Raw genomic sequence first — 15,553 nt, 5'->3', positions numbered from 1 at the left:
GCTGGTTGAGCAGATTGTTGTCATCTGTTAGTTTGGCTAGCGTGTGTCTGACTTTGATGGTGTGGCCAATCACGGTTTTTATTTATCACTGTTAAACCTTAGCAAACAGGTTCATTTCTCCGGAAGATAAAAAGTAGGAGCTAGCAAGTTGCCAGGGCTTCCTTTGCCAGCAGGGACGAGGATGTATCTGGAGAATATCTCTTGGTTTTAGTCAGATATCCAAGGGGGAGCTGGGTGATGGAGCCTGGAGGAGCCAAGGTCCCTGCTGCCCCAGGAGAGCTTCAGGTGAGCCCTGCGTCAGCCGGCAGCCCCGCAGAGCACGGCTGTGGCACTGGGAAGAGTGGGGACTCCAGACACACTATCGGGGCCATTCGCAAACCTACGAGCACACACGAAGCCCGGGCTGACCCGTTGTTGTACGTCTTCCTGCAAGCAGAGAGCGTGCACGCGAGGGCTCGGATGGCGTGCGGTGCTTGCCAAGTGCTCCACAATAACCTGATTGTTTGCCTAAGAGCTAATTAATGAGGTGGTCAAAGGCAACTGTTTCCTCCTTCCTGATGCGTGTAAATGAGCATGGGTGCGTGGTGGGTATGAGTCCAGGACATTTCCTGGTCATTAGGCTGAGAGTGATCTGCTTGGGTTTGGGCCACGTGGAAGACGATTACCTAAAAATCAATAGATCCTTGCATTTTTGTCATAAGGCATAAAAAGCTAATAGTCATGGCATGTTACAAGGACCTTAGGTGACTGACACAATGTCAGGATGGTGTTGAAAGACTTGTTCTAGGATTTCTTTTACCATCTCTCTATAATACAATGGTATTTTTTTAGTGAGAATTCCTTTTTATACCTAAAAAAATAAAAAGATGCAATTGGCCTACACTTAATGACATTTGGATGGCCATGTTTTGATTTGTAAGAGCTAGAAATTGCTTACTTTTATAAGTTCCTTGTAGGTGAACACCTTTTAGGTTCTAATAAATTATAGCACATTTTCTGCTTGCTGCCTATGAAATTTAGCTTGAGATTTTTTTTCCGTTTCCACTCTCCTGCTGGTGGGATCCAGGAGTGCTACAGCCCACACCTTGCACACGACAGCTACAAATCAGGCCACACAAGATCAAACAGCTGTCCTTACAACTCATGAAATCTCTTTTATTTTTCCCCTCCTTTCTTTGCCTTCCCTCATCATTGCCTTGCTTTTCCTTTTTATGGGAAACCGTGGGATGGTTTCTTCCGTGCCTTCTGGGTCTGCAGCCCCCCGGCTGCCACACCTGCCCGCTGTGCTCCGCAGTGTGCAGCACTAGATCTGCTTATTGCTGGTTTCATTATTTCCCAGGAAGCTGCGACTCTCCTCCAGTCTCCCCGTTTCAGTCAGCGAGGCTCAGGGGCGATTCCCAACATCAGCAGCTTGTTCCTTCTGCTACTTCTTGGGAGCTGGGTGGGAATAGGAAAGGCAAGGCAGCAGTATGCCAACCCACCATGTCAATAGATGCCATGCCATCACCGAACATGCCCAAACTCACACACCTCCTGCACTCCTGCACTTGGAGTGGCCTCTCGTTAGAGCTGCTGGGCTGATGGTTAAAATCTTGCCAGTCCCACACCAGAGCTCAAGGAAGCGGGGTTTGTACCACTCGTTGGACCCCATGGAGATGGGCTGAGAGGGATGTCTGAGGCTTTCCCTCAGTTATTGCTTTCCACTGCCTCCAAGGTTTCTGGTGCTCTGGGTGTCCTCTGTTGCAGCCTTAAATCTAGCTTTTGTCGGCCATGCTCCTCATTTTCAATGAAGTCTTGGGACTTTTTGTCATTTCACTCGTTCCGTGCCTGTCTCTGCAATGCCTCCAGCTGCCTCGGACAGAGGCAGCCCCTCCTGCCCCAGCTGCCTGATGCCTTTTTAAGGCACCATAGGTGCAACTCCTGGCTTTGAGGAACCCAAATGAAATAAAGCTCTCCCTTCCCATAGCTAGGTGGGCACTGTCCTTCCTGTGCAGCAGCTAATGGTTTGGCAAAACCACTGGGAAGTGAGTCTACAAAACCCTGCTGTATGTGGGTAAGATTGGGTGTGAGACGAGTGATGGATTGGAATGGGTGATGGTCGGTGACAAAGATGTTCCGTGCCCTGCTGGAAGAATAGCAAAAATAAATGTCTTGTGTTAGCATCCTCTCTGTGTGTGTGCGTGTGAGATCTTCCGCTGGATAATGGCACGTTAGTATGATAAAGTACAGCATGTGCTCATCTTCTTCAGGATATTGCTTGGTTGTTTTTTTTTTTTTTTTTTTTTTTTCTTCTTTTAAATTGAAGGCCGTCTCAGTAAGGAGCAGCTTCCTACCACACAGTTTATTCCTTCGGTTCTGGTAGGGGAGGACCCACACAGCAGCCACCAGCTCAGGAGCTGGGGAGGCTCCTCCACCTCTCCGTTTGACTCACCATCATCGCGAACTCAGCATCCACGGGAAAATAATAGGAATCTATGCTTAATTTATCAGGCAGAGATAGGCCTCTCAATCTCCAGGACATAAAAGGCTTCTCACGAATAATTGGTGGTGAATAATTTATGCAATTAAATATCCATTTTTTTTTTCCATCCACGGGAGCAGATCATTCATTCTGATTGTTCCAGCACTTTCCTGGGGATCTTTGATCAGCTTTGTGCAGCACGCTGCTGTACAGTTCCATTTTCTGCTTCAGATAAGTTTTATCATTGGGCAGAGGGCTTAAGGAATTAATTTAGCCCATGAGTCTGCCAGGCTTAGGTTTCAATCTAGGAAGAAATGGAAATTTTTAAAATGTCAAAGCCTTTCATTAAGGGCCGTGTCAGCCTGCCTTGGGCAACCCTCTTGGAAAAATGAGTGCGCTATAAAATGTGGTGCTTGGGTGCGGAGCTAACGTTTAATTCTCTTCTGCCAAATTCACACAGCTACCAGAGCCCTTTTTGGGCATAGCTGCACCATTCATTTGTCCCTGTCTGGTGTAATGGTCCTGTTTGAGACTTTTAAGCCCAGCTACTAAATAAATAGCTTCACGTGCATGCATTTTTTAGGAAGTAGTATTACAGTAAAGGGAGTTCTTTGAAAGAGAGGGAAATTAGTGACTGCTTATCCTACATTTCATTTCAGAGTGGTGTTAAGGGTACTTAGAGCATCCAGATCTCAGTTCTGCTGACACTACTGTAAATTACAATATTACATGCATATGAAGTCTCATCAATTCATAACTCCAGTTTTGAAAAACCTGACTGCATCTTCATCTGGCTTATTTGACTCCCTCGGGCAATTTTCCAGCGCAGACTATTTCACAGTCTTGAAGCCCACTTACCTCAAGCAAGTGTCACAGGCAGACTTCAGCCAGCTGTAATCGTACACAAAGAGAAGCAGCTGAGACTAGTGGCTGGAGCCCTTTTTAATTTCAGCCAGGGCCCATGGAAACGTTTTCACATCTTCACTTTTACATAAAGTTGCGCATGGGCCAATATTAAGACAAATTGCAGCTCTGGGCTGTAGTAGGCTCTTCTATATGTAGGAACTGTCTACTTCTTGTCAGCTGAGAACCTACCTGCAGCTCTACGTTGAGCACCGATGCAGCTGATGCCTGTCACGCATAGCTCATCCTCTCACCGAGCCCTTCCCATGGGAGCAGTTGGATTTGCCGCGGTTTGGTGTGGTGGGATTTTGTAATTGATATAAAGGACTGCCAGGAAAAGCAGCTAGAGTTCACAGGTTAAATCTCGGCAACAGATGTGGGCTAATGAAAATTAACGTTAAATGAAATTAACTTTAAATGGACAACATTGTATCTGAGAATCAACCCAAGTTAAACGACTCCCCGTTTCCTTCCCTTTATGTTTTCTGTCAGTAATGCTGTCGCTTAAAGGTCATGCTATCTCTCTCGAGCTCCATGCTTTTTCAGAGTGCTCTGGCAAGGTTTCTGCTTTGCCAATACTCTCAGTCCCAGGTTCCAGATACACAGCAGCCTCTGCTTGCATGTTCAGGCTGCCTTGCCTGCAGACACGATTCCTCGTGTAAACAAGAATTTGAAACCACAAATCAGAAAATCAGATGTGATTGTCTCGTGGCACTCAAGGAGATGTCCATTTCTTGTACAAATGGGAGGTTTTCCACCGGTAAGCATACCGAGTAACTGGGAAAATGCCACCTGTAGCGTTTGCTCCATGTGCCCACTTTTTCCAAGCAGGACATGGCCAATAGCAGTTTTTAAAGTGTCAGCTTAAGCTTGTGCTACCCCTTGTTTCACCAGTGATGCACTTGCTTGCTAAGAGCAGACTAGGAAATCTGAATGCAGCAGAGCCCGAATTGACATCTTCATGATTTTGACTACAGTACCAGCTGCCACTCGTGCCTTCACCCCACAGCACGTTGCAGAAGGATGGCATCTCACAAAGGTCAGCCCAACGTGCCTGCCCCACCAGGGGGAATTTGCCCACCCTGTCCTTTGCCTCATTTGCCAGGAGCTGGTCAGTCCCTTTCCGTCCCTCTCCTTTTTGTTCTGTGCTTCTCTCCCTTTGGAACAAGAAATCAGTTCCCTTTATTTCCTATTTGTAAATAATGCTGAGGGATAATGGCTTGAGTTTATGGCAGCTATGCTGCACAGCTGTAATGAGCTGTATGCTCTGGCACAGCTTAACCAGAGACGAAGGAGCAGTGAAAGCCAGCAGACCAGTTTGGGTAATTACAAGGGGTGAAGAAGACTTCACCACGCGGTTCTCAGTCAACAAGGCTTTCATTGCTCAGCTCTCACCTTGCAGGAATGCTGTCAGGAGAGCTCATGCAGAACTAGCAAGGCTTCTCCAGGCACTCTGGACATCCAGCCCTTCCTCAGGGTGCTCCCAAGTTGCTCTGGCAGGGCAGGGAAGGGAAACACAGGGGGCTTGGGGTGGTGCAGGTGATGGGGATGCAGCCAGGCACTGTGGCAGCATTTGTGCTGCTTGGTCACCGTTTGGCAGAACAGGAAAAAAACTTATCTCTTTTGTCAGAGAGCACAGCTCAGTGGCGCTGGCTTTAAGCTGTTCTTTCAGCTGGGGCTACAAATACCATGTTAAAAACTTCCAGTTATGCAGAACTGATCAAACTTGGAGCAAATATTTTGCAGAAGGCATTTGAGGATGACTGCAAGTGAGCTCCTGGTCTAGAAGGGTGCACGGAAAAGTCAGGACAGAGATCTTTAAAGGCTGATGGTTAGGAGGAACGAAAAATACACTTTACTTCCACCCTGCCCTCAAAATAAATCATGTGTTCCTGATTTTTTTTTCCTGTTTTCTCATCTATCTTATTTACCCTGCCTTGCTAACACAGATTCGTCCTTCTGTTTATGTCTGTACGAGGAGGGAGCCACACTCTGCAGGCTTGCCAGATTTTCTTGGCTCAGTACCACTCTCCAGTGGGTGCAGTCTGGGCTGATTGAGCCTGCCTCTGGCTTTTGAAGCCCCGTGTACCAAAAAGGTGTGAGTGCTGGTGGCTCTGTGGGTGTGCAAGAGGTCTTCATGGGCAGGAATAAAAAGTCCAGATGTAACATGAACAAGACAACCCTAGGTTTCAAGGTGCAACTTTACATTACTTGCAGGTTGTTGCACAGATTTACTTATAGTGGTTGTGATGTGCCACTATATATCCACAATATGAGGATATTAACACATGTGCACGGATTAAATGCCAACATTTCTCTGTGTGCATAGTATTTAAGCATATGCATATATATTTTTTTAAATGTTGAGGTTGCGTGTACCCTTCAATTAAAGTGAAAACAAGAGGGATGGGGACAACCATTACAGATGCATGCACAGGATGCCAGAGACACAGTGAAATTACTCTCTAAGCAATTCAAGCCTCCTGGAGGTTTGCTGTACGCTGTAATTTAGCATTCCTGGTGTAACAACTCAGCCAGACCGACATCTAGCACTGATGGTTTGGAACCGGGGAGCCACCACGGGGCTGGGAAAAGCTGGCTGCCACCAAGTCTGACCCCAACATCCCTCCTCTGCAGCTGCACGAGTGGCAGCACACGGCCACCAGCCACGTGGACGAGGAGATTTCGGATGGCTTTCGGAAGAGGGGAAGAGTCCCCGAGCAAACAGGGCCTGGCATTCGCAGTGCCTCTTGGGCTGGATGGCTGCCGAAGCTATGATATGTAATTACTAGTGCGTGGATGATAATTATTAGTAACAAGTCACTATTAAATTAGGCTTGCAGACCTCGTTGTGCTTGCTCTTGAGCAAATACAGATGAGGAAAGATGTCCCAGCCCCGAGCTGGGTGGCTGCTCCCGGGGTGGGGAGCAATTTGAGTGCTGCCAGCAGCGCTCGCGAACCCCACCTGCCCTGCAGCCAGCGGCTGCTCTGACTCACACAGGTGAGTTGGTGGAGGGCAAGCTGGCAAAAAGCCTCACCAACAAACCCAGGGACTCCAAACAATGTGTGTTGAGGCTTCCCCTAACTACCTCTCAGGAGCAATTTCATCTCAGCTCTGAGCTGCTGCTTGCTCCGCGCAGCCGGCTGATTGCACTGTTGTCCCTGGGGAGGGATGGGCACAGCCAGTGTTTTGTAACAAAGCATGTAAAGCAGTAAAAAACTGCAAAATATGACATGTGATGCCCATTCCCTTGGGGATCAGCATCTCCTTCTGCTCTGAATCCTGAATCTCAAATGTAGATCATGAAAAGAAGCCTCTTCAGGTGTGTGCTTGCTGGCCGGTTGTGAAAGCCCTCCTGAACAGAAGCCAGCCAGATGGGTGGCATCCCAGCACGAATCCTGGAAATACATTGCTGTGAGGTCATTTTGCAGGGCTGCCTGGTCAGAAAATCCTTTTACCCCATGCACTGATGAAAGAGTTATGTTTGGATCGTTCTCTTAAATCTTTGGCTTTAATTTATGAAATCTACTGTGTTATTTCACCTGGGATTGTTTGTCCATTAAACATCAGCCTCGTTATTCTTAAAGTAATGGTATTTAAAATGCATTGCTGTGGGGATGCCAAATTGGATCGGGGTCACTGCAGTGCCAGGCACTATACGTGCAGTGAAATCCTGCTTGTCAGGGAGGATTTCAGACTCTTTTCCTCTTAACCTCTTTCTACCAGACCTTCAGACGCTTGCTGAAGACTGATGGTGACTGTGGTGGTTACAGTCAGCAGATGGCCGACCACAGGGGGAAAAAGTCACTTGCAATTGAGAGGAGGTAGAAACTCCCTCGCAGCCGCGTGTGGCTCATTGTACACTGCCTTCATCCTCCACCCTCAGCCTCATTCAGATACACCTGTGCTGCGTGCAATATCAAGGGGACCTTCCACTACCCAGTGGAGGTCTCCACTGGTTGCTAACCACAGAGAGCTTTCCTGAGAGCAGACACCTTTTTAAACATTTTTTTATGCTGTTCTCCCTCACATTAGCAAACCTGTTAAGGCACCAAGGTCCCTTGTCACAATATTATGAAAGTTTGTCATTCCTGACTGGGCACTGAGGACACAGGCACTGTGGCACCTGCAGGTGGATCTGCTATCTGTCACTGGTGATGGGGCTGATGGAAACACGCTGGGCTGCTTCTGTACCTTGTACCGTGATGATCTTTACGGGATATAAAGGCATACCCACAAAAGCCAGTATATAAAACCTCTGCCACTTTATCAGAGCCCTCCCTGTGCTACGAGGTTTCCAAAGGCCGCAGACTGACCACTGGCTTTGAATATCCCTTAGCTGCTATTAATCCTTCTAGGGCAATGGCAGGGGGCATTCCTCACTGACGGCACACAGCTGTGAGGTTAAACCCCTGCAGGAGGGATGCCTGGAGGAGCGGCCACGACGCTCCACCTCCTGCAGGGACCATAGAGGGGAAGGAGAGAGCTGGGCAAGCAAAGCTGATCTACCTCAGCATGGCCCCAAAGGGTGCCCTGGGTTGAGATGCTCCGTGGCAGGTGAGTAAGTGGCCCTGAGGGCCAAAGTTGAATTGACAAAATATGTTCCATCCCTTAAATAATAAAAGAAAAAAGCTTGGATGAGGAATGTGCATCAGATATTAAGAGCAATTACATTTTTTCCAGTTTATAGTTTTCACTTTTGTCCTGGTCCTAAGCCAGACATTTAGGTGATGTGAGCTAGTCTCGTGTAACGTTTGATAGCAGTGGTACCCTATCTTAAATCCCAGCTTGTGGCAGTGCTGCAAGATAACTTACTGCTTGTTTCCATTCTGTTACTTTTAATTAATTTGGGGATTCATGGATGTATCATTTCCACGTTCTTAGAGAAGCTGGGGTGCTCTTGCTACTGTGCGGTGTTAACTGAGAAGCCAGCATCGTATCTCTGAGCCAACCTGTGCTGTAAAAACGCTCCACCATCAGTAACTTCAGGTGCACAAGAGTAGGGATGGAGGTGCATGGGGAAATCTGGGTGCTCTCACATTCCTTGGCTGTTGCCTTTCCCAGCCAGCCTCCTGCAAGCACGCTGCTACACCAAAGCAGGGTGGACAGCAAGGAGTTGTCACGCTGATGAGATGAAAACCTGTAGTAGAGGGTCTCAGCACCAGAGACCACTGATTCGCTGTATGTTTATTTAGCTATGAATTCACTGCTTCATTATGTATTTATTTAGCCATGAACTCACCGAGCCAAGCGCTGTTTTCCTAACTGCTCTCTCCACCTCAGCAACCAGCTGTTCAGGGCAAACATCACTTAGCTGCGGTGCCACTGACTTAATATGCTGGTTCAGTTAGCTGAGCGCTCTCAAGGCAGAGCAATGAGAATGACCTTTAAATGCCACAACTTGCCTTCAGAGCTATTTAGATGCTTCTCTGGCTGGACAGCCATCTAGAAGAGCATTCACACAGTGAAACTCACTTAGCAAGGGAAAGCTTATTGCAACAAACGAGGCAGGTGCATGCGAGACCTTTGTTTTCCCTGGGCTGTTTGCCCTGGCACCAAAACAGAAGCAAATGCATCCTTGCTGGTAAGAGTAGGCTCGCTGTGTAACCTAGTTACTCGGCCCAGATTCTGTGGTTTCCAGACAACTCCTCTCCCTGGTCCCTGTGAGTGCTCACCGGTAGCATTAGCACACCTCCCATGCAAATGACTACAACACACTCTTGGAAATAATTACTTGCTCGCTTTTAATGAGGCATACCGATAAATAAGCAGATGCTAATGTTGCTGTTAACATGATGCTGATGTGAATGTTTAACTAACACCCTTAAGTGTAACTACCTGGTGACAGCTGGCTGAAAGAGCTTCCAGTACCCCTTTCAGAAACCCAGGTTTTAAACCAGGTACGGGCACTAAAGGTAGCAATAATCGACTGGTTGCCCACACGCAGCTAGGTCGCTTTTCCCTTCCATGCTTAAGGACAGTCAGGAAAAGCAGCAGTCCGGATTAAGCTGCCTCTGCCACTGTGTTTTGTCTGGGCTGGTCTTGACTACACCTTACATGTGCTGGAGAGGTAAGAGAGAAGGTTCCTGCTGTGACAGATGCATAGGAGACATATAATTAGGCTTTCAGTAACACGCAGACACTGCAGTTTTGCATAGCACATAAGATTGAGGTTGGCTGAACTCAGTCTTTGCCAGCTAGTATCTTAGCCTAGGGGTATCCCTTAATCATGCCTGGGATGCTGTAGTCTAACTGCTGACAGTGTCGTATTAGTGCCATTTGATTCTCATGTTCTTATGTTGTGTACAGTAAAACAAGGCATTTCGTGCCACAAAGAACACCTGATCTAAATAATAAAATCTAGTTGCTCTCAGGAAACAGCAGAACAATGCACAGTGCCACAGGGGCACCTGGAGAAGAGAGTAAACCCAAACTATCGTAAAGGGATAACAGGAGCCATTCACGGGGATATGGGACTTGAGGGAAAGGAAAATTACCCATAAATGAAAGAATGGCTACAGGTGAGAGCTTATTCTACAAAAGCAGGGCTTCTACACTCCAAGAGGTGGTGAAGTTCAAAATGGGTCCAGTAGACAACACAGACCTCTTAAGGAGGTAGGAGATCTGCTGCCAGAATAGGTCTAGATGCAGCTGCTGATGATTAAAGGCTGATGACTTCAAAGTAGCAGGAGGCTACCCAGTGCTCTGAGCTATATCATGTGCAAAGCTTAGTGTTAGTGGCCGTCTTTACTTGAGGTGTTGATTAGATGGCTTGGGTGAATGCCCTCTGTGATTATTCTTTTCTGTTCTTGACTTGCTGTCACCCGGAGAGCAACAAATTTACTAGATTATAGCGAAAGTGACCGCGCTCAGCTGACTTGTGAGCGTACTTTTTCATCTTTAGCAGAATTCTCTCAAGGCTTGGTGAACGCACTGAAGAACACAGCTGGAAGTTGTGTCTCCATCTCTGTCCTTGAATTCATTTGTCACTGAAGAGTTACTCCTTACTTTCTGATGTTATCTCCTTAGCATTACATGTGTTCACTGCAGGGCTGACAAAAGGAATTCTGTTGCAGACTGTTTCCCTTTCCTTGGATGTATAACTTCTTCCCATTGTCCTTCTGTCCTGTCTTTTAGGTTGTTTATATTGGGAAAGCATTTTGATTAAACACTGCTGGTGGTGATTCTTTCTGCCCTCATATGCAATACCCTCTGCAGAGACTGGGGAAGAAGTAGGCAGTGGAGCAGGGGAGATGGAAACACAAATTACATCAAAATAGCTAACAGGACCCATGCATCTGGACTTTGCACCTGACACACAGGAAAATGATCCAAGAGGGAAAGAATAAATTCCACTTCTTGGAAGGAAAATGTCTTCATTTCATCAATATTCTCTTGTCTGCACATACATCTGTACTCTAACTAACCTGTCAACGGGCTTGCTGTACAAGATGAGTAGAAATGCAGTCGATCTCAATCCCAAGCTTAGAAAATCACTGATCTTTATCACTTTTTCAGCTAATTCAGTGCTGATAATGGCTTGTGTCTCACTGCACAAAAACTTCATCTTGCATTGAACGATTGCTCAATTCTGCCTGCCTCCCCGGAAAGACTAACACAAATAATGCCTTCTGTGTGAAACAAGACATTTATTGCTTAAGGTGCAAGTCTGGCACATGTTCCAGCTGGTATTTAACCATGCTCCTGTTCCCTGTCCTGTTGACACCAGGAGAGCTGTTTAGACAGGGAAAACGAAGTATTTATTGTGTACAGCCGCAATACCAAGTTCTGCCCTTGCTTTTGCTGTCGTTCCTGGCTCTCCAGAGTGCCTGTGAAGGCAGAAGATTGTGCAAGCACAGAAGATCCATGAAATAAACTCTGAACGAATCAGGGAAAGTTCAAGTGTGCATCCTTGGCCTCTGCTTTAAAAAGTTTCTTTTAGTAGCGTAGCTAGAGCTGTTAAAAAAAAATAAATAAAAGTTTTCTTTGTGAGAGGGAGGTTTGGGGTCAGAAAGATGGAGTAACTCAGCAGAGGCAGCAGCAAGCTCAGTTACGGGGTTCTTTCATCCGTCTCTTCCTCCTGGTGCAAGCTCTGTGCTTCTGAGGGCTTTGCCTTTGGAGCCTGCAGCAGTGTGGGGGCAGGCAGAAGCTTTACTCCCAGCTGCTGGTGGGAGCAGGTCAGAGCCCTTGGCTGCGGCTTGGAGGTTTCCAGGCTTGCTGCCTGCAGCGGAACAAGGAAGCAGAGACCACCAAAATGTTTTTTCTGGCATGGTTTGTTTGATATAACAAACTGAGCTGGAGAACCCATGAGATGGTGACAGGCTGTATTAATACAAGATTATGAAAGACTTGACTTGGCTTTGGTATCAACAGACGGCTGGAGGGTGAGGCTGGGGGATAAACCTGGAATCAGCTTTATTTCCTCAAGGGAGGCTGCCGTCCATCTTTGGGGACTCCATGCTCTTGTTTTATGGCAGCTGTTCTCCTACATGGGGTAAAGCAGCAAACTTCATGCCAGCTTTGAAGAGGAGATGAGGAAAATGGGCTTGGATGGAGGAAAGTCCCAGGGCACTGCAGCAAGGGCCAGGTGAGCAGTGCTGGCTGGTATGCAGTGCACAGGCACCGTGTGCCTGGGGAGCTCCTAGCTGACTTTGCTGCACTGGCAGAGCAACCAGCTCCAAGGTGAGTGCAGGGCCTGTCCTCAGAAATAGTTACACCTGCACTTCAGCTTAGTTTAATCTCTTTAATTCTCTACTCAGCTGCCTGTTGAGAGTGTCTTAATTACAAATATCCACCCCAGAGGAAATCAGGTCACCTTGTAGCCCCACTTTGGCAGGGAAGCACCAGCATGGCTTCCAGCATGGGAACCGAATTTGGATGTGTTCTCTTCTGTTTTCTCTCTATGCTGAAGAACACGTAGATACAGATGTTCACTTCAAGGCTGAGAATTCATCCTAGAGAAGGCTCTGTGGAGATCCTATAGCAGCCTTCCAGTACCTAAAGGGTACAGGAAAGCTGGGGAGGGACTCAATGTCAGGGAGTGGAGTGACAGGACAAGGGGGAGTGGATTTAAACTAAAAGAGAGCTTGGATACAAGGAAGAAATTATTCTCTCAGAGGGTGGTGAGGCACTGGCACAGGCTGCCCAGAGAAGTTGTGGATGCCCCATCCCTGGAGGTGCTCAAGGCCAGGTTGGATGGGGCTTTGGGCAACCTGGTCTGGTGGGAGGTGTCCCTGCCCATGGCAGGGGGTTGGAACTGGATGGGCTTTAGGGTCTCTTCCAACCCAAACCATTCTGGGATTTTGTTTTTTAAAACAACAACAACAAAAAAAAACTATTTATGCTAATGTCACTGAAAATCTGTATTAGATATTTTTTTCCTGTGGTCATATCTTTTCTCTCCTTTCCCCTGCTACACCATGACATTGAGTGGAAACCTATGCATCAGTGGAGTACTTACTTGCTCCTGTGGAAATGGCTGATGTTTCAAACTGCTTGTTCAGCTTGGTGCTTCTTGCTTGAAAAACAGTGCTGTTAAGCTGCTTGGAGAGTAGATGTTAAGAGTACTCTCCACTCAGTTGAGGCTCAAGTAAGTTCCTCAAAATCATATATAGGAACGTGAAAGCATTCCAGGGCCTTTTTTTTTTTTTTTTTAATACACCTTCTTGGCCAATTCAGATCTTTACACAGACTGTCACTAGGGGCAACATTTGCAGTAAGCCAGGATCCAGGTTTTCTCACAGCTAGTAGGTCTGGAACATGACCCCTTCCAGCTATTTAAAAACAGTTAAAATGAATGGGGATACCAAAAGTATTATTGAGTCAGGCAGCCTATAATCACCACAGCCTCACCATGAGGTTTTTGGCAACTAATAAGACAGGGATGAAGGTACTGGTTTGGGTCACACACTTACTCATAGTGGAGCACCCTGGTACCTCCGTAGACCTGAGGCTGGGGTACGAGCTCAGCTTCCCAAAGAGTGGGAGGTGCACAAGGTGCATCAGATCCAGGTCTGTGCCATGACCCGTCTTTAACAGTATACAGTGCAAGGCAGATGTTGTCTTTTTCAGTTTTTTTTTTTTTTTTTTAATCAGGCTGAACTAACAAATTCCAAATTTTGAAATAAAGTTAAATGACACAAAATATTCCCTGTGCTAAATCAGTCAAAAAGGAAATAAGGCTCCAAGTTCACCTTTCTGTTTATTATAAGACCACATACAAAGATGAGTGGCAGGCGGTGGCCCCATGCTGTTGGTTCAGTAAACCAAGTCTTTGTATCTCTTATCACGTTTAATTAAGGTCTGAAAAGCTTGTGGCCTACAACACTTGTCATGGCTGTGTTCATTTGTAATTAACATGTCAATCCTTTCTACTTAACTGGCTGCCAATCTGAAAGCCTACAGCAAGCCACCATCCAAAGCACAGGTTTTGGATGCTGTTGGCTGTTCAGGCTTTTATGCCCCTGTTGAAAGAAGAGGTGCTCTCCGCAGAGTTCTCCATAAATATTCGTGACTGTTTGTGCCTCTGCTATTGTGTCTTGCTTATGAAGGATTTGATTATTCATTTCTGAAAGCAATTTTAAAACATCTGGAAGCAATTACCTTGCTTTCAGGGCTTTTAATACCTGTCTTTTTTTTTTTTTTTTTCACTTCAATCAATTCCATTCAGGCACTGGGGACTTTGAAGGACTTCTTGCTGTGTATACCCCAGCATAGATGAAATAAAACAGGGGGCTTTGCTTGCTCTATTTCAGCTTAAACCTTAACTGTGCTCTTGTAGCCCTTCTCACATGGCTCCCTGTCCTTGATTGCTTGATTCTTTGGCTTTCTCTAGTGTGAGCCTTAAATGGACAAAAAATCCAGCTTGCAAAACCTCAGGTCCTGTGGAACTCCTTGAAATACCAGGGCTGGAAAGGCAACAGCACATTATGCTGGAGCCCCAAATGCTCTAGCGAGCATTTTGGTTGCCTGTATGTGTCTTCGGTAGCTGTTCTTATTCTTATCATTCTCTTATGTTTTGATTATTTTAACTGTTATTTATCACATTCAATAAAATGATTGAATAATGGAGGGAGAAAAAAGAAACAACAACAACAATAAAAAAACGTAACATGCTTCAGCATTAATCTCAGTAATTTTATTTCTTCATATTGAACAGAACAGACCAAAGTAAGGGAAGAGTATTTTCAGTGGAAAGATGATGAATACTACTAACTTTCAACCATATAAGTGCTATAAAAGGAATAATGCATGATACAAAGCTCATTCTCTGAAAAAGTCACTACTGTTTGAAAAAAATAAAAACGATCTGATGCAGAGTTTGGGGATTTGAGTTGTTCTATTCATCTAATTCAGTGGGGCATTTTTCCTCTTTTAAAAAATTATTAATATTCCAACTGATGGAAAAAATGTACCTCAAAGTGCATTTCTCAAATTGTATGGTACACTTTCTCAAAGGATATTATCTTTATGCGTATTTGTATATGCACATACACTCAACTGCCCAGTAAGTGCACTTTATAACACACATATATACATTTCAGCATGCTTCTAGAGACACAACCACAAGGAAAAGCCTCTCATCTCCTCATCAGCAATTTGTGCCTTTGACATTATTCTAATAAAGCCAAATGGTCCAAAAGGTTAAATGCCAGTTCTGTTGGAGTCAATGCTGCTTCTGCCATTAGTTAGTTGCAAGGCCAGATCTGTGCTCTACAGACTGGAATAATGTAAAAGGCTTCACGGGCTTTAGAGTGTGGGCTGATACCAAGCAATCTGTAAATCTTCCCCTCCACCAACCCTTTCTGAGTACTGGTATGACTTAACAGCTTGAAAGGATCATCTGTTATTAGAAAAATAAAAAAATAATAATAAAAAATGAACTAATAATGTAAATTGCCACTGCTTGTGCCTTTGTCTTGCATTTTCTGCTAGTGCAATATATCAAAATTAGATAATTTCCTTATTTGCATATCATGTTAATTGGACACTTTTATGTAATGTATTAAAGATGACACACTAGCTTTATCTCTAGGAGGCAGAGCAAACATCCCCAGACTGAGGGCACTTTGCAAAGTGCCTGAATCCAGGAGTAGCTTGGAAAAAGGCTGCCACGTATCCAAGGGTGTAATTCTAGTTCTGCCTGTTTTTACCTTACATCCTTAGATAGGAACATTTTGGGATGTGTG

At 45.7% G+C, this 15,553-nt stretch overlaps 1 long non-coding RNA gene across 1 annotated transcript in view; it reads left to right on the top strand.

Moving 5' to 3' along the window:
* Window positions 1–7,858: 7,858 nt before the first annotated feature.
* Window positions 7,859–15,553, top strand: part of LOC118162465 — a 27,076-nt gene continuing 19,381 nt past the window's right edge. The window contains exon 1 of the long non-coding RNA XR_004748465.1: window positions 7,859–7,922. This is a non-coding gene — a long non-coding RNA (uncharacterized LOC118162465). The remainder of the gene's footprint in view (window positions 7,923–15,553) is intronic.

Source organism: Oxyura jamaicensis, chromosome 2 (genome assembly GCF_011077185.1).
Source record: "Oxyura jamaicensis isolate SHBP4307 breed ruddy duck chromosome 2, BPBGC_Ojam_1.0, whole genome shotgun sequence".
NCBI lineage: Eukaryota > Metazoa > Chordata > Aves > Anseriformes > Anatidae > Oxyura > Oxyura jamaicensis.
The sequence above is the reverse complement of the archived record's forward strand: the minus strand, read 5'-3'. Positions and strand labels throughout refer to the sequence as shown.